Below are 20,448 nucleotides of genomic sequence, written 5' to 3'. Positions count from 1 at the left end.
TGCACTTGGGTTTTGGTTGTTGTCATTTCATCCATGGTCATATTGTCATTGCTATTAATTGTGAATGGTAGCTTAATTTTATAGTCTTCTACGGAGAGAAAGTATTTTCTGTAGGTGTACTTTTTGCAAATAACTTAAATTGCAACCATTCCTATTCTCATACAATTGACAGTATAGGATATGTGACATGCATTCGGGTTGATTAGGCTATAAATGGTAAGTAGGCTAGATGGTAAGCAAGACAACAATACTGTAATGAGAATTCACAGTTTTCATCTACATTACTTTGATGACTAGTTTATGATTAAGAGCCAAGTAAGGATCATGTCATGTGTATGTTCAATACATGCCATAGCTAGTTAGTGTCACAGGTTTGAATGATCTGTCTAGAATGTGAAGAATTTCAGCTATTGAGTGAAAGGATATGAGGCAAGGACTCTATTTTGGAAAACCTCTTTCAAGGAACAGGTAAGGCAAAATGTCAATGCTTTATGGCTCACTTTTATCTTTCTATCTACAGTACAACTCATCTACAACATCATTACATTATATGCTTATAAAAAAATATATCAGCACTTTAACAGATTTGCAGCAGATTTGTCAAATTAAATGAAAAAAATTCATGAATTACTTAAAATTAAGTATTTTATACATTTGAAAACCCTCCACAACATTCTCTACATTGTATTTACCTCAACCCAGCGCCTGGCAGAGGAAGATAAATGCAATTCAAATACAATACATACACTATTGCATTGAGCTTCATACTGTCAAACTCAAATACCCATCATTCATACATAACAAGGCAACTTTTTTCACACTCTCTATGCCAGTGTTTCTCTGACCCTGTTGTTAACATGGCCATAATTCAGGAGCCTCGCATTAGAGCAGCAGACAATAACAGGATGGCAGTAGGAGGCCAGAGCTTCATCATTCTGGAGGTGACACAGTAGGTCGCAGTGGCATGTTTATCACCTGTCATACACGCATACATATGCGCACACACACATTCTCATACTTACAGTCTGGAATACACTACAATGCATGACTTATCTGTGGCTAATATAGATATATATTACGGCCAGAAACATGAGAATTTTCAGTTGAGTGCCATTTTTATGATCATAAATGTAAAACGGTCAAAAAAGATGAGTGACTACAATACCACTGTAACTATATAACACCTGCATATTTGAACTTTGAACAGTCCTACATCTCACCAAGCCAATACTTGAGATGGCAGATACATACAAACCACACTCAGACGTGGGAAAGGTTTATTTGAATAAATGAATTGTTTGTGTGTTATCTAAACTGTTGAAATATTGTGCTCCAGACGAAACCATTGGTGCAGTGATTCAACGGAAGGGGAAAGAGTTATGTCGCAGTCCAACGGAAGAGGAAAGAGTTATGTCGCAGTCCAACGGAAGGGGAAAGAGTTATGTCGCAGTCCAACGGAAGAGGAAAGAGTTATGTCGCAGTCCAACGGAAGGGGAAAGAGTTATGTCGCAGTCCAACGGAAGGGGAAAGAGTTATGTCGCAGTCCAACGGAAGGGGAAAGAGTTATGTCGCAGTCCAACGGAAGGGGAAAGAGTTATGTCGCAGTCCAACGGAAGGGGAAAGAGTTATGTCGCAGTCCAACGGAAGGGGAAAGAGTTATGTCGCAGTCCAACGGAAGGGGAAAGAGTTATGTCGCAGTCCAACGGAAGGGGAAAGAGTTATGTCGCAGTCCAACGGAAGGGGAAAGAGTTGTCGCAGTCCAACGGAAGGGGAAAGAGTTGTCGCAGTCCAACGGAAGGGGAAAGAGTTATGTCGCATTCCAACGGAAGGGGAAAGAGTTATGTCGCATTCCAACGGAAGGGGAAAGAGTTATGTCGCAGTCCAACGGAAGGGGAAAGAGTTATGTCGCAGTCCAACGGAAGGGGAAAGAGTTATGTCGCAGTCCAACGGAAGGGGAAAGAGTTATGTCGCAGTCCAACGGAAGGGGAAAGAGTTATGTCGCAGTCCAACGGAAGGGGAAAGAGTTATGTCGCAGTCCAACGGAAGGGGAAAGAGTTATGTCGCAGTCCAACGGAAGGGGAAAGAGTTATGTCGCAGTCCAACGGAAGGGGAAAGAGTTATGTCGCAGTCCAACGGAAGGGGAAAGAGTTATGTCGCAGTCCAACGGAAGGGGAAAGAGTTATGTCGCAGTCCAACGGAAGGGGAAAGAGTTATGTCGCAGTCCAACGGAAGGGGAAAGAGTTATGTCGCAGTCCAACGGAAGGGGAAAGAGTTATGTCGCATTCCAACGGAAGGGGAAAGAGTTATGTCGCAGTCCAACGGAAGGGGAAAGAGTTATGTCGCAGTCCAACGGAAGGGGAAAGAGTTATGTCGCAGTCCAACGGAAGGGGAAAGAGTTGTCGCAGTCCAACGGAAGGGGAAAGAGTTATGTCGCATTCCAACGGAAGGGGAAAGAGTTATGTCGCAGTCCAACGGAAGGGGAAAAGTTGTCGCATTCCAACGGAAGGGGAAAGAGTTATGTCGCAGTCCAACGGAAGGGGAAAGAGTTGTCGCAGTCCAACGGAAGGGGAAAGAGTTATGTCGCAGTCCAACGGAAGGGGAAAGAGTTGTCGCATTCCAACGTAAGGGGAAAGAGTTGTCGCAGTCCAACGGAAGGGGAAAGAGTTATGTCGCAGTCCAACGGAAGGGGAAAGAGTTGTCGCAGTCCAACGGAAGGGGAAAGAGTTATGTCGCAGTCCAACGGAAGGGGAAAGAGTTGTCGCAGTCCAACGGAAGGGGAAAGAGTTGTCGCAGTCCAACGGAAGGGGAAAGAGTTATGTCGCAGTCCAACGGAAGGGGAAAGAGTTGTCGCATTCCAACGGAAGGGGAAAGAGTTGTCGCAGTCCAACGGAAGGGGAAAGAGTTATGTCGCAGTCCAACGGAAGGGGAAAGAGTTGTCGCATTCCAACGGAAGGGGAAAGAGTTGTCGCAGTCCAACGGAAGGGGAAAGAGTTATGTCGCAGTCCAACGGAAGGGGAAAGAGTTATGTCGCAGTCCAACGGAAGGGGAAAGAGTTGTCGCAGTCCAACGGAAGGGGAAAGAGTTATGTCGCATTCCAACGGAAGGGGAAAGAGTTATGTCGCATTCCAACGGAAGGGGAAAGAGTTATGTCGCAGTCAATGGGCAATGTTTTATGCAACCTATACAGAAATGAATTTAGATTTACACATTTAATCTCCCCTCCACGATCTCATTCTCATGACCCAGAGTTGGTTCATGTACTCAATAGGAGATTTATGCACATACTATTCATTTAGGGCATAGTTCTTCTATTGAAAATGACCAGATACTGTATCACAAACTACTGGAAATTGAGATGTACTGACTACCACACACCTATAAGGACAGTTAGAATTGAGACCTTAAAGACATCATTAGATATAAAACAATAGTTTTTGGGCTTTAAATGGATTATCACAAGTGGACACAAGCCACGGCACCTTTCTACACCCCTACAATCTCATGTCTCATTTTAACCCTCCCCTGGGATTTCCACCAACCAGTAAGTGATCACGCTCTCATTGGGCTTTGGTCTGGACCCAACAATCTGGGTCTTCAGTCTCTGGGGTGTCATTGAGTTGGGTATTTGGTCTCAAAATCTCTATACCAAGAGCAACAGCAGTTAACTCGAGTGTTTTTGAACTAGGAATTTATTATATGTTTATTACTGCAAGACTAATGCCGGACAAAACCAAGAGATAATGAATCCTGCTCTTCCTTTATCACACAGAACAAGTCCTATTACTTATAAGTGGTATTACTAATGGCTCAGTTGCTGATGAGACTTCTGGAACTTCAGGTGTCAAGTTAGTGGATGTGTTTTAGGAAATAGATTTCTGTGCTTCCAGAATTAAGAGGCATGTTGTGATGTGCCTGCCACTCATCCTCAAATGTGAATTTCATAGAAAATCCTCAGCAAAAGGTTATGAAACACATTTCCTCTCCACCAAGGCCAGGGGAGTAACCCCCTAGAGGAAACGCAGCAGAACGCACAGGTATGGTGGTGGCAAGTTGACATTATCCGAGCCGGTGGACCCATGGTGAAGGATGTATCCTCTGTGAAGGCTGGGGGACTGGGGCACTGGGGGACTCCCTTTAAAGCGCTGTGTGTTGGTATGGTGGACGCTGGCATGCTAAGCCCTGCCGTGGGCCCGTGAATGGCGCTGGGATTTCACACAAAGACATGATGTCATGATGGAGGGTGCGGACTTTATTGAGCATGTGCGGTGAGGCGTGAGGCCAGATTAGATTCCTGTGGCAGGGCACTAACCGGCCACTAATCAGAACGCTAACACGCTAACAAACCTATCGTACGGCGATCTGCCTACGGCGCGATGGCGCCACTCGCTTCCTGCTCCCAACATAGCCATTGGAAAAGAGGGAGAGGAAAGGAGAGAGAGAGACAGACAGAGAGACTAAAAGTGATATACAGTAAGAACAAAAATACAGTAAGGACAGTACAGTAAGCAGGGTAAATACATAATGGTTGTCATCATGTTATGAGGAGTTTATGTAGAATAGACTAACATTGCCCCCTCCCTTTTTACCCACAACCACACCGACACGCCACACAGACAAAAAAGACCACTCAGGTTTCTATGGTTACTACAGTAGCTTCCATCATTGGTCATTGACCTTGCTGCAATAATACCATTACATAAACCTACATCTCTCCCAATGACTCCACATACATTTCCCCAAAGTTAAGAATCTTACATAACCATTTATATGTATTGAGAACTAGTAAGACGAATGAGAAAAATAAAATACACGCCATACTGATTTTATGCTTAAAGCTGCACCCTTACAAGTTACAAGACTGACTGAAGATTTCCTTTATTCTCAATGTGATTTACAAAACTCTGATTTTAGCCTGACCACTGACCACCATTTACTCAGTTGGTTAGAAGTGAAAGTTTATATTGTGTTTGCCTTAAGGATGGCTTAAATGTGCATAACATGTCCCAGAACATCACAATAGTGCTGAAAATGCCCAAAAACTCTTACGGCCTAGATAAAGCTGTCCCAACAGCAGAGTCCCAACAGCAGTCCTTACCACTGCTACACCTGGCTATCAGCAGAGCCTTGACTGGCAGCAAAACAGTTCATTCAGCCTCATTTACTGCCTTTAAAAAAAACATAGCTGATATGGCTGACTTGCTTAAACAAATGTGGTTTCTACTGACAATTGAGATATACAAACTATGGCATAATGGGACGACGAGCGGATAAGAGGCGATCTGTAATTTCGATTAAGACATTAATGATCAAGCTAGGACGGACGTAGTCAATATAACTATTTGTTCAGCACTTTTGAAACAGTGACATAATATAGAACTTGGGCCGTTCTTACAGTATTATCCCTGTACACCAAGTCAGTACCATAGGATAAATAAAGGGGGCATATAAGCAGACAATGAAAGCAGACAACATTTCTCTAAAACAGGCTATAGGCTACATGTGCACCACCAAGTCAGAACATTAGGCTAAATTATGAGGGGGAAAAGGGACCAAATTATAAGGGTGAGGCACATGGGCTTACTACACAACATACCCTTAGTATTTCTTTCTTAAATAGAGTATACATGTCTCCCTGGCATGTTACATAATTTATGCAGCAGCATATAATACATTTTTGGACTCACCTTGTTGTGCTGTGCTCACTTGAACAGGAAGGTGGCGAGGCGGTCCTTAGTGGGCACATTTTGTCATCAAACTTTGTCATCAAAGTCTGTCATTCTCTGGATTTATGGTGCTTTCAAGACAACTGGGAACTCTGGAAAAAAAACAAGGTCAAATCATGACATCAGTGATCCTCAGGTCGGAGCTCTAGAAAGAGGCCCGAGTTCCCGACTTGGAATTCTCAGTTGGATGACTGTTCAAAACTTATTTTCCCAGTTGGAGCTAGTTTTTTTCAGAGTTCCCAGTTGTCTTGAACTCACTAAAGTCGGAGATTTCCCAGTTCCGAGATTCCAGTTGTTTTGAACACGGTAGAAGTCACTCTGGATTGACAGCATGGCCGGTGTTGAATGTTTATCCTTTTAAGCTTGGAAAAGAGACCTTTAAACCCAGACTTGAACCACACACTCACTCCATGTCACGACTTCTGCCGAAGTCGATGCCCCTCCTTGCACGGGTGGTCCTCGGCGGTCGACGTCACCAGTCTTCTAGCGATCATTGATCAGTTTTTCATTATCCATTGGTTTTGTCTTGTCTTCCATCACACCTGTTTCCAATCCCATTAATTACTTGTGTATTTAACCCTCTGTTTCCCCTCATGTCCTTGTCGGTGATTGTTTGTTTGTTATGTTACGTTGATTTGTGATTCGGTGTGCGACGGGTATTCTTTACCCAGTTTATTTTGTACTTTGGTTATGGAGTTTGTTTTTTATTAAATACTCCATATTTAACCAACTTGGTTTCTCCTGCGCCTGACTTCCCTGCCACCTACATTCACGAATATGACACTCCACTGAATATCAGTCTAGTGATTGCTTTGCAATGCTTGCTAAACATTGCAAAGCAATCACTAGACTGATATTTAGTGTAGTTGGTGTGTGGTCCAAGCCACTGATTCCTTCCAAACCACTCATTGTTGAATTTGCGATTTCCAACGTGTTGTGTAATGTCCAATGGCCGATGAGAGCTGGAGCAGGGTTTTGGCCGATGAACACTGGAGCAGGGTTTTGGCCGATGAGCACTGGAGCAGGGTTTTGGCCGATGAGCACTGGAGCAGGGTTTTGGCCGATGAGCACTGGAACATTTTATCTATAATTTCTCTTCATAATTTCTCTTCATATGATAAGGATGAAAAGGATTTTCCAGTAGATTGTTGACTTGATTGGTGATGATGACTGCTAGCTTGCTAGCTAAGATTTTGAAAGTATGATGTTGACATGATCAGTCCAATTAAAGCTACGGTAGGTATAATGTGATTTGACTTCATTTTATCTGTGGGCCAATGACCTTGAGCGTTCTTGGATGGGCACTTCTAATGTAACTCTATGGCAGCACCCAATGGGCTTCAATTGTCGAGCTCTCCCTGAAGATTTTGAGGTGACGTAGTGTCCGCATGAGTGACCGAACACTGAGCCAGTCAAGGCGCAACTAGAGAACATTATCAACTCCTACCCAATATTTTCTGCTGGCTGCCCCACCACTACAGAAAGCACTGAGCTAGGATGAAACGCCTGCATTTTAGAGCTGCCTATGCGGCTTTATTAACTCAATTATTATTCAATGTTTTATATTGTTTGCAAACTGATATGTGACATGTATTAATGCCAAAATAACATGCAAAAAAGGCATTAACAACAACAATATATATATATATATATATATATATATATATATATATATACATTATTATTATTTAAAAAAAATGCTAAACAGGTGGGGCTCTGAATGACGGGTCGCCACTGCACACACATCACAATACCAAACATACCTGAGTGGTTATCACACGCACAGTCTCACATGCATAGAGAGGTTATTCACTGAGAGTGCTAAAGAGATGTATCGGAGATGTCTGTATAGGAGGGCCTGGGGGCAATGCTCCCATGACCTAGTACACTACCATGAACACTAAAGTATTGGACTTGCTCTACACTGGAATGCACTATCAAAGGGCTATGTCACAATTTGTAAAATACTAGATATATCACCTTTATATAATGGAACATCTGATTTTAAGTCATGAAGCATTTATGTAGGCTTTATAAAGGCTTAATAAAGGTTTCATTAAGCCATATAAGACAATTTACCAGTAAAATCAGGCCTAGGCCAAATACTTTTATGGTCATGGCAGCTCCAACCTCTCGCACCTCCAATGTGTGAACAAAACACCTCTCTATCCTTGAGAAATGTAGTGTTTCCTCTGAGAACCCAACATTCATTACTTTCCAATGATTGTTCTTAAGATTGAACAGACTATACAAAGGCATTTCCGACCCTTTCCTCTCATAGTCACCAAAGCAAATAAAGCCAAATGTTTGAGAGAGAGAGAATGTGCACCAACGTTGGCCAAGTCAAACTGGTGATAAGACTTTTTTATTCTCAGTGTTTAAACTGGAGCCTGCATTTGGACCAGCTTCTGTGCCAGTGGAGTGGTAAAGGCACTCACATGCATACTAATATGCACACACACCTTGGGTTATGAAAGACATTGTGCTATTCGGCTGGTCACAGGCCATACCATTGTGTTAAGGAGGGCAGATCTGTTGTTGCCCAGCTGGACTTGGGTTATACCATTGTATTTGGGAGGTCAGGTTTGTTGGGTTTGGACGAGCACTCTGTCTCTACCTCTTCTGGAGTAGACCTGGTTGATAACCTCACTGGACCTGTTTCCATAAACCAAATGGGGCATAGCCAAGGTCATTTCACACACGCACACACCCAACACACAAACCAAGCTTCCTTCATTTTAAGTGTGATATTAGAGCTATGCAAAACAAGGAAGTTAATTTGACTAGCTTATCTTTAACGCTTAGACAGTGATAAATATTTGCGTCGACCATTGTTACATGGTTCGTTAGAGAGGTAAATACTGTTAGATTGCTCATTAGATTGTAAAAAAAGTTATCAAGAATGTTAGAGATTGTTCGATGTTTGGGTTCACTACCTGGGTTTTTGCTCCAGGCTTCCCTTCCAATGTTCTGCCACATTGCTAATACAATGCTAACAAACGCCGGCTACTGTGTGTTTGTGAGGGGACAGAGTTCCTGTATCCAACACTAAGCGTGTCGAGAAGGACTCTATTGTCTTCAGCTTGTGTTTACTGTGTTGCCTCCACTCCAGACAAGTGTTTTTAGGAGATCTAGTGGTTCTAATGGTCCACATGGGACATGGGGCATACTCCTGCCTGCTGGGCAAAGGCCTACTCTACACCAGTGCCTGCTTCCTGGCATGTACAGATGTGTTTGTATTTAGTGCAGGTAACTATGTTGAGGAGAACTTGCCTGAGCATGGGACACAAACAGGCAAGGCAGGGAAAACACTGGACTCTGTGACCATGCATCATCTAGTCTACATTCCCACACACCCAGTGAGGGATCTGTCCTGGTCCTGGAGCTAGGAGGGATGAGTGAGTCTCAGGTATCCTGAGTCCTGTAGTCAGAGCTCACTGCAGGTTCACAAGCCTAAACCCTGCTCCAGTAAGCCTGGAGACCAGGGAGCTTTTAAATTACTTTTAAATGATGCAATAAAATAATTCCTTACTGGAAACGAGGAAACACACTCATCGAGCACATGGGCCCAAGCAGTGGTGGAAAAGTACTAAATTGTCATACTTGGGTAAAAGTAAAGATACCTTAATAGAAAATGACTCAAGTAAAAGTCATCCAGTAAAATACAACTTGAGTAAAAGTTGGTGTAATTACTCAAATATAAATGTATAAATCATTTCAAATTCCTTATATTAAGAAAACCTGACGGCACATGTATTTATTTCTTTATTTTATTTAAAGATAGCCAGGAGCACCACTCCAACACTCAGACATAATGTACAAACAAAGCATTTGTGTTTAGTGAGTCCCTCAGATCAGAGGCAGTAGGGATGTTATCTTGATATGTCAGGGTTTTCGCTGCTGGTCATTCGAGTCAAGTGCAGGAGAGCAGAGAATAGGTGATCAGGCGACATTATTAGCCAAGAGCAACAAACAGACGGGCGCAAACAGCTACAACTCAAGCCAACCGGCAAAGGTGACAAGTGCAAAATACCGTCAATAATATAACAATAAGGTTCACCAATAATTCCCCAAATAGGGTACAGGCAATGCCCAGGGTGAAAAACCAGACTGGCGCGATACAACAAACACAAAACAAAACAATTCCACACAAAGACATGGGGGGAACAGAGGAATATATGCAGTGTGATTAGGGAATGTAAACCAGGTGTGCGGGGAACAAGACAAAACAAATGGAACAATGAAAAATAGAGCGCCGATGGCTGGAAGGCCGGTGACGTCGACCGCCGAACGCCGCCCGAACAAGGAGGGGAGCCGACTTCGGCGGAAGTCATGACATGATATGTGCATGAATTTGACCATTTTCCTGTCAAAAAGTAAGTACTTTTGGGTATCAGGTAAAATGTATGGAGTAAAAAGTACATTATTTTCTTTATGAATGTAGTGAAGTAAAATTAAAAGTTGTCAATAATATAAATAGTAAAGTACAGATATCCCAAAAAATGACTTAAGTAGTACTTTAAAGTATGTTTACTTAAGTACTTTACCCCACTGTGCCTAAGGAGAGGGAGAGAGAGATGGATTGTTCCATTCTGACAGGATGTGGAAGGGCAGCTTCCTCTCTGTACCACGGGAAACCTTGGGATGTAGAGGATGATCGACACACACACAATGGAGGAGAGGAAGAGGGAGGGTAGGATGGGGTGGAGGAGGTGAGCAGGTTCAGTGTGATAAGATGACAAGAAGGAGGGAAAGAGCATAGAGGGTATGGAAAACAAGAAGCAGATCCATAGTTTGAATTATGTCTACAAACACAACATATCCAGACCTGCAGGCATACAAGCCACTGATGTAGGCCTTTTGAACATACATTTAAAAAAGTATAATGCATCAATTTAATATACACCATCAAAATAAATCCATTATTTCATTTAATCATGTATTTAAGAAACATTATAATATGAAGAAAATATATTTCATTAGAATAGAATGCGAGTTGACACAATTTAATTTTATATGATTTTATAGTAAGAAGAACATAATTGAACAGCTTAATAAAATAGAAAGGATATTTTTCCCATTATGCAACGACTGCGCATATGAAGTGGCTATGTTGAGCTTAAAAGTGATCACTTGAAAAAGGGTCCTACATGCTAGATTTTGAGTTATTTGACAACGTTAGTTGTGAATGACACAACACTTAGAATGTCTTAAAAATCTAAACATAATATGGGCTGCATGGTGCGACTGACTATATGCTATTGATGATTTGACGAAGAAGAAAAAAAGCTTGGCACAGCTGTTCTCGCATCAAGTGATCATAATTTCCACCCATCAGACTATTCTCAATTTAATCTCGTTTTTACTAATATGTAAAATTAGTTTTGATTTAGAATGGCCATTATCAAATTGGCAGGGAAAAAATACATGTCACCTGTATGCACTCGAATAGCGAATGAAGGCCGCGCGCGTTCCCACGGGTCCGTTTTGTAGGCTACTTCGGTTTTATAGCGGAGCATGTGCTTAATATGAGCAGCTAAGAAACAAATCTAAGAACACTTATGACACTCCACGCATCAACCACTGTTTGGGGAGCATACTCTCGCTGACCCAACAGGTGATATTCTACCCAAACTAGTGCCACGTCCAACCTTGTTCCTGCAGCTACCCGGTGCTTAATTTGGGAAACCAAGTGAAATCTGTTAGGGAACATCGATAGTAATATGTTTTCGCAACGAAACATATTTCACTAAACTGTTGACAGCCCGTCTGCACGATCGAGAAAGAAATAAACAAGAGAGAGGAGGAGATGGAAACGCATGGTGGTGAGATATTCTATATACAATTGAAGTCGGGAAGTTGACATGCACCTTAGCCAAATACATTTAAACTCAGTTTTTCATAATTCCTTTCATTTAATCCTAGTAAAATTCCGTGTTAAGTCAGTTAGGATCACCACTTTATTTTAAGAATGTGAAATGTCAGAATAATAGTAGAGTGATTTATTTCAGCGTTTATTTCTTCCATCACATTCCCAATGGGTCAGAAGTTTACATACACTCACTTAGTATTTGGTAGCATTACCTTTAAATTGTTTAACTTGGGTCAAACGTTTCGGGTAGCCTTCCACAAGCTTCCCACTTGTGGCCCATTCCTCCTGACAGAGCTGGTGTAACTCAGTCAGGTTTGTAGGCCTCCTTGCTCGCCTACAAATTTTCTATAGGATTGAGGTCAGGGCTTTGTGATGGCTACTCCAATACCTTGACTTTGTTGTCCTTAAGCCATTTTGCCACAACTTTGGAAGTATGCTTGGGGTCATTGTCCATTTGGAAGACCCATTTGCAACCAAGCTTTAACTTCCTGACTGATGTCTTGAGATGTTGCTTCAATATATCCACATAATTTTCCTCCTCATGATGCCATCTATTTTGTGAAGTGCACCAGTCCCTCCTGCAGCAAAGCACCCCCACAACATGATGCTGCCACCCCATGCTTCACGGTTGGGATGGTATTCTTCGGCCTGCAAGCCTCCCCCTTTTTCCTCCAAACATAACAATGGTCATTATGGCCAAACAGTTCAATTTTTGTTTCATCAGACCAGAAGACATTTCTCCAAAAAGTACAATCTTTGTCCCCATGTGCAGTTGCAAACCATAGTCTGGCTTTTTTATGGCGATTTTGGAGCAGTGGCTTCTTCCTTGCTGAGCGGCCTTTCAGGTTATCTCGATATAGGACTCGTTTTACTGTGGATGTAGATACTTTTGTACCTGTTTCCTCCAGCATCTTCACAAGGTCCTTTGCTGTTGTTCTGGGATTGATTTGCACTTTTCACACCAAATATGTTCATCTCTAGGAGACAGAACGCGTCTCCTTCCTGAGCGGTATCATGGCTGCGTGGTCCCATGGTGTGTATACTTGCATACTATTGTTTGTACAGATGAACGTTGCTCCCAAGGATGAACCAGACTTGTGGAGGTCTACAATTTTTTTTCTGAGATCTTGACTGATTTCTTTTGATTTTCCCATGATGTCAAGCAAAGAGGCACTGAGTTTGAAGTTAGGCCTTGAAATACATCCACAGGTACACCTCCAATTGACTCAAATGATGTCAATTAGCCTATCGGAAGCTTCTAAAGCCATAACATAATTTTCTGGAATTTTCCAAGCTGTTTAAAGGCACAGTCACCTTGTGTATGTAAACTTCTGACCCACTGGAATTGTGATACAATTATAAGTGAAATAATCTGTCTGTAAACAATTGTTGGAAAAATTACTTACTAAAGTTTGTTAACAAGACATTTGTGAAGTGGTTGAAAAACTTGTTTTAATGACTCCAACCTAAGTGTATGTAAACTTCCGACTTCAACTGTGGCTAAAGGGAATGTATCACCCAATTAAAATCAAATACAAATTCACTAACTGTAAGCCGGACTTCACAATCAATGAACCAGCAGCATTGCCTAGGCCTTACATTCTCTCCCAGATTCATGGATGGAAATGTTGGACCATAGTATAAGGTAACCAGTTCATCCACTATGCATAATAATGCAGTCCACACTCAAAGGCAAAAAACTTGAATTTGTTTAATTTTGGAGTATAGGTTAGACCAATTATGTACCAAAGACATCTTAAATCAGTTTTGTTTTATGTTTTTCTGCCATGCTTAATATGCAGTAGGCTATGTATTGTGGACACAATCATAATATTTATTCAAAAAATAAAATCTGGGTTTGGGCTCATAAGCCTACGCATAAACTCTAATGTGGGTATGGGTGTTTTGAATTAATCAACCACCTTAGAAAGCGCTGTCCATTTCGTTGTGTTAGACTTTGAAACAACGTCCACAACAGCCTTGTTTTACACTCTTTCAACCTACTGTTGAACTTCTTTCTTCAAATTGATCGTCACAGTGAGGTGAGTTTTAAAAGTACTATAGGCCTCCTGTTTGATGATATGTGTTTGATGTGATTTTCGATTGCATTTGCATTGATGTCAGAGTGGCTAAGGGGACAACAGAGTTTTGAGTGCCTGGTCATTAGGACCTGATGGTCATCAGCAAATTGGGTACTACCAAAGCATGTCCAGAGCCCATAAAATGAAATTATCATGACTCAATGGTCACATGGAATTTTACTGCAGTCATGACTCATGCCTGCCATGTGGGATTACCACAACAGCCCTTGGGGTTACCACAGATTAACAAGCAATATTGTACGATTTGGACATATACAGTACTATCTGTAACTGTAAATACAACATGGGGTGAATACAGGATTTGTGGCACAGGTACAGAACAAGGGTTGATAAGTAAGAGGGTGTGGTATATGAGTGAGTAAAGGTTGCTGAGAAATGCAGAGGACAAACAGGAGGAGGCAGGGGCGCTAGATTTTGTACAGAAGGTGCAGGGTAACACCCTCTCCCTGTCCTGTCTGAAGAACACATGTTGTCCAGGGTATGATTTCATCCCTGCTGGTCCCTTCAGCCAGCAGTCCACACAATGTTGTCAGTGGATACGAGCATGTGGACACACAGTTACAAGCCTTCCGTTCCCCTCACACCCTCACCCGTACACACACACACCTGCCCCCCACACAAATGCCAACACATACATTCTCACAAAGGTGTACAGCATGTAATAAAAATGATTTATTATTTCCTGAAATGCGATTGAGCCACTTTAGCAGACCCAAGGTGAACAGGAAGTTAATAAAACATTACCACATGTTTTGGAAAGAAGATGACAATGCTAAAAAAAAACTAAAAAAACAATAAGGCTAGTTATTACTTGAAAACCCAACCCTAGGTAACAACAGTGACTAGGGTCTGGTTTCAAATGACATACTTTTTTTTAACCTTTATTTAACTAGGCAAGTCAGTTAAGAACAAACTCTTATTTTCAATGACAGCCTAGGAACAGTGGGTTAACTGCCTTGTTCAGGGGCAGAACAACAGATTTTTACCTTGTCAGCTCAGGGATTTGATCTTGCAACCTTTCAATTACTAGTCCAACACTAACCACTAGGCTACCTGTCACCCCTTTTGGCAATTGTGGTTCTTGAATGCAGCCTCCTTCCTTTGTCAGTCACAGGTGTAGTGCATTCTAATTAGAGGTGTGGCTTTTTGTATAAAAGCCGTGCTTTAACTTTGTTACAGGGTGTGCCTTTATGTGCAGACTGGTATGAGCCAGGGTATGGATTGTGAGTAGCCTATGTTAATGGTAACTGCCCGTAGCCACTGGTACCGTCTCCCCTTCCTAAGTATGTGATTTGTATTTGGCCAGAAAGAGTAAGAATATTGCTTGTTATCAACAAGCGATTGTACTGAGCACTAGGTGCTGAAGATGGTGTCTGAGATAAGCTTTCATTGAGTTACTTGAATAATTGCAATAAAACCTATTTTTGTATAATTCAGGCCTGATCCTTCCCATGCTCCACTACTTGATGTAAAGAACCTGTGCATTGTTAGTTTAGTCCCGAGGACCTCACCTCGTGTATACAAAATGTGGTGTAGTACGACTACAGAAATTGTAAATATGTATAAATCCCCCAATGTTACACAGGGGAACTACATCACTGCCTATGTCACTACCTTATCCCCTTGAATAAAATGCAAAATAGTAGCAAACAAGATGGAGGTTATTTTTATTGAAATCATGTTGCATGTGTTGGGAGAGTTGTCTTTCTAAAGAGGACCCACCCCGGAACAATTTGTTTTTCCCTTATCGAAGTTGCCAAAAGAGTCCATCACTGCTGTTGCCAAGGGTCAGGTTTTCGAGACTAGGCTAGCAACAACAAACTCTTTCTGTTAATAATATTCTGAGACATTTATCAACCCAATCCATTGCTAACCAGTTTAGGAAAAGTTGGTACATTTCTTGGTGAAGTTTTTGGAATAACCCAGATCCGTGACCCTTCAGTCGAACCCTGGGCCGGTGATTGGGTATTGTCTGTTGCGTAATGCATGTATGTGGGTAAATCCATTTGAATTCAATCACTTTGACAGCATCCCTTTTGCAACTAGCGCTCTCTCTCACTACAGAATTAGAAGTTTATCCATGTTTCTCAAACGCCAAATTTCGTTAAGGACCTCACCCCTGAGCCACGGCCTGTTCTCTCCGCTTCCATTACTCAGTCACGGGCAGGACAGGAGCATCATGGGTAAAACTAACAGACTGGCCAATAGCTTCTACCCCCAGACATCAGGCTGCTGAATAGCCACCACTTGTCAGCTCCCTGTTCCCCTGTCCCCCTCCTGCCCCACCTCCATTTTTTGGTTTCATTCACACATGCACTGTTAGAGCTCGGGGCTTAAGTATTTCACTGTACACCGCAACTACATCATCAATGTGACTAAATCAAATAATCAATCTAATCTATTCGTTGTTGTAGCTTACACACTATTTCACATCATTTAAGGTTTTTGTGTTGTGCCAGCCATTTGGTTGAGACACAATATGCTCTTGAATATAGGGTGGGTTCCACTTCAATCATATAAGTAAAATGGACCTAAACCTTCAGACCACTGCAATTTAGCTGGTACACCATTGACATTTAAATTGTATTGAAATGTTAACTCCTAATTACTACCACAAAGATAACCACCAGTCCACCTACTGTTAAATGTCAACCGAAATGGTCATATCTATTCTATTATCTATATTTCTATCATTTCAATAGGTTTCCTATGGAAGATTTACAGTATAATTTAAAACAATAGATATTGCCACTCAAGTCAACATTCTGATGTGTGGACCTCCAACCATCTTTGTGGTACCATTTCAAAATTTGAACATAAATTGTATTTGTTTATCAGCCAAAACAGCACACCCACCCTGTATTTAACAGAATGTTGTGTTTCAAATGATCATGGGCACAACACAAAAACATTACATGCTGTAAAACAGCTACAACGTATGAGAATATTTAAATAAAAACACCAGAGTTTACACCTTCTTAGATTATTGACGTTAAAGGTTAAATGTCATTTTTTTCCCAGAAATTATAAAATAGTTTGACAACCCTGTTTGTAAGATTTTGAATGATATCAATCTCAACCGTTGATCTTTTCCAGTGATGAAGACATGTATGTCTCATGGTATGGTGGGGTATGCAAATTGGGTCACCTTTATCTCTTGAATGGTTTGGCATTCAGATCCAAAAAGTCACTTTCTGAGCATTTCTACAATGAGCAAATATGTATGGAAGGTTTCGTTAAAATCAAAAGGGATGCTGTCAAAAAGGGATTGAATTCAAATAGATTTATTTTACCCATATTCACTGGCCAAGTTGATGAGCGATGCCCTCCTCATTCATATAGTTTGTTTTCATGGACGTATAGCACACACACACAATCCACACCCTTTTCTGCCTTCAATCACAAAAGGAGCCATTTCAGTCCACACGCACTCGTTGCATATCTGTCCTCGTATCTGACAACTCTTTGGCAAGGGAGCCTTGTAGATACATCTCTTCCTGCATTTGTTAGCTCTCTCCTACTCTACTGCTCAGTTCAAGCTCGACTGGAGACAAACATAGCTTTAAAGCCCAAATTTCCTCTAGCTTTCTCCCAGTCTTGATTGCCTTGTTCTCATGGTGTAGGAACTAACAGGGACCAATTTACATTTCTGCTTGTTTTGATTTGAAGAAAAGACCAGTCAGTTATGTTAGGTCTACTAAAGGAAAAAGTCAGAAAACTCATGGAACATTTTGAATATAAACATTGATAAAATCTTAATTTGAATAACAATGGCCCAGCTTATGTCCCAGTACATTTCCCATCAATAACTGATGAAAGAGACATTCCTAAGAAATAGGCTAATTGTAATATATTAGTATAACCTTTTTGTCGATTGTCCTATAACTGTAGGTTATCAATATCATGTTTTTTTCCCCTTTACGTAACAACGAATGGAAGTAATCCCTCTCAGAATTCTCAAAATGGACAAAGCCTAGAACGCACATAAATGATCATTGAGAGGCTGAAAGGAAAACACACACACGTACACAGGATGTAATGACAGTCTCCAGTCCTTAGGAGGCGGCTATAGGAGGGAGGTGAAGGGAGGAGGTTAATCAACGTCCACATCATCGGCACCCAGGGAGCAGGTGTTGTTCAGGGTTAACTGCCTTGCTCTGAGGGCAGAACATGATATTTTCCCACCTTGCTGGCTCATGGAATCAACAGGGCCCATGCAGGAATGGGAGCAACATCTCTGGGTTTGCCTGTCGAATGACCGAGAGAGGGCTACATTAGAACAACACTGGTTTATCAGGAGGCCTACTCGGATCACTTACTGTATGTGGTTTAGTATGTAAGAAGAATGCATACTGCCCTGGCAAATCACTCAGCACATACTTAGAGCACATATCTCACCTATGTGCGAACATGTATGCACACACACACACACACACACACGTAAGGTTTGGTGATAGTATCATTGTATATCACAACATATCACTGTTTTTGTCCCTTAAAAGCCAATGTCAGATCAGTTGTGCTATTTTTGTGTGTTGAACTGAACTTTTGTTAAATGTTCCACAGTGGTGTAACCCAGGCAACCCAGGCCTACAGCTACAGTGGTGTGGGAAGGTGTGTTGGGGGGGAGACTGGGGTCAAGCCTGGTTTCCCTCGGACACAGGAGCAGCAGGGCTGAAATCGTGTCAAGTCACCAGTGGGGGGGGGGGGGGGGTTACATGGTTATGTTAATACGATCCAGCAGAGTGCCCACCCCCACACGCTCCTCCCCACACACAGCCCCCACCCTGGCACTGCTGCTCTGTTGTAAATGTTGAGATTAAGTTAAGTTGGAGAGCGTCACCTCTCTGTTCCAGATCACTTGATGCTGTTTGACTAAACAAACTCTGCTCTCACCATAATCCTGCCTGGTGATGATAAACACTAAGAGGTGAAAAGGGGTTGAATACCCCATAGAACGAAAAGAGAGTGATTAGGAATTATTAACATATTTTCTTTCCTTAAACATTTCCTTTAAGAGTATTATTGATTGATTCAGCCTCAAGGCGCACAGCATGATATCTGCATCATTAACTCGTTTCCCAGATGTATATATACATGCACAGGCATTCTCCACAGTCCACCATCAAAGACAGACTTGTTACAGGGAGAACGGGCTCTTTTAGATGGCCCTACATCACTCTTCAGATCTAGAGTAAGCCGCAGAGTAACACCACTGGAGATCTGGCTGATCTAGGACCAGCACAGACAACACATACTGTAGGGAGTATGTTTCCATGTGTGTGTTTGGGGGGAAAGGTCTTTTTCCATCTCTCCTCTCACCCCTCTCATTATAGATGGAAACAGAGTTCCCACAAGGTGATGGAAAGCAATGTCACATTTGACAGAGGTGCCCCTGCCACTAAATTAGCATTGTCATAGTGTCTGTGTATCTGTCTTTCTGTGTGTGTACGCGTGTATGCTTGTGTTCACATGTGTGTGTATGCGTGCATGCGTGTATGTTTGTATTCACGTGTGTGTGTCTATGTGTGTGTGTGTGCCCTCACCACTTACTGTAATTACAGTCGTTTCAACAGGCTGCCCTGCATCAAGTAGGAATCACAACCTAAAGGATTGACACTATATAATGTCATCATATAGCTGCAGGCCCATACATCTAGAACAGTGAAACCAGCCAGGCCAGACACTGGCTCTGTGTACAGGACAAAAGGAGAGAGAAGGAGAAACAGGAGTAGGAGGGTGTAGAGGAGTATCGGCTGGCATCCCAAACTCTGTCTCCTGACTTCAGAGCAGGACCGTGTTTGAGAGTAAGGGAGGAGGGAGAGAAAAGAAGAGAAGACATGACCAAAACAGGTATTCTCAGCACAGAGTGGAAGGGGTAGATTGTTTTTGGCATCTGTGGGGCATGCTTTATTATACAGTATGCCAGATAAACTTGTATTATCCCTGACTTTATCATTACATAGTAGTTGAACGAGGGTGGGGTACCCGATTCTGTCTAATTCAGATGCTTATTGAACCCTGATCATCATGAATAATTTTTTTGTTTGTAACCTATTACATTTGCATAAAATCTATATTTTTATTGTAAACTTATTATAAAAGATTAAACCTGTTTCACATATAACAGTGACATTATTTACTGCGAATAACATACTTAAAACGTTGCTTTACTTAACATTTTCCACAAAACTTACTGAGCAATGTAAAACAGTCAAGGCTTACGCTTCATGACTACTTGCATTCATATGAAATCTGATATTTCTCTCCCGGTAGAGTGATTCTATTAGGTATATTCCGTGACATAATTAATCATGTTACCTACACATTTCACCACTAAAAAAATCACGGTTGTTACATAGTAAGCTGGGAAAGTATGTGTTGCAATGTCAGACTGTTGCTTATGCTGACTACCACTTTAAAGACAATATACTGTTGACGGTAGTAAAACAAAAAAACACAGAACAAAGACTGAGTAAAACACACAACAAAGACTAAGTAATGCCTCTGAAAGCTTTGTCAGAACGGAATTCCTATTGATCCCTGAACACAATTCCACTTCCCTTCCCGATGCTAAGGAATTCTTCCCACCAAAATAAAGTGCCAGGGAGCCTACCAGGGAATCTGTGAGAGGGATGTACCATAAGAAGACGGGGGAGGGAGGGGACAGAGGAGGGAGGGAGGGAGGGAGGAGACTGCGGATGACAGAGAGGCAGGGAGGAGGGCAGAGAGGAAACCCTCTCTCATGATG

The sequence above is a fragment of the Salmo trutta genome, chromosome 20, assembly GCF_901001165.1.
Source record: "Salmo trutta chromosome 20, fSalTru1.1, whole genome shotgun sequence".
Classification (NCBI taxonomy): Eukaryota; Metazoa; Chordata; class Actinopteri; order Salmoniformes; family Salmonidae; genus Salmo; species Salmo trutta.
Note: the sequence above shows the minus strand (reverse complement) of the source record.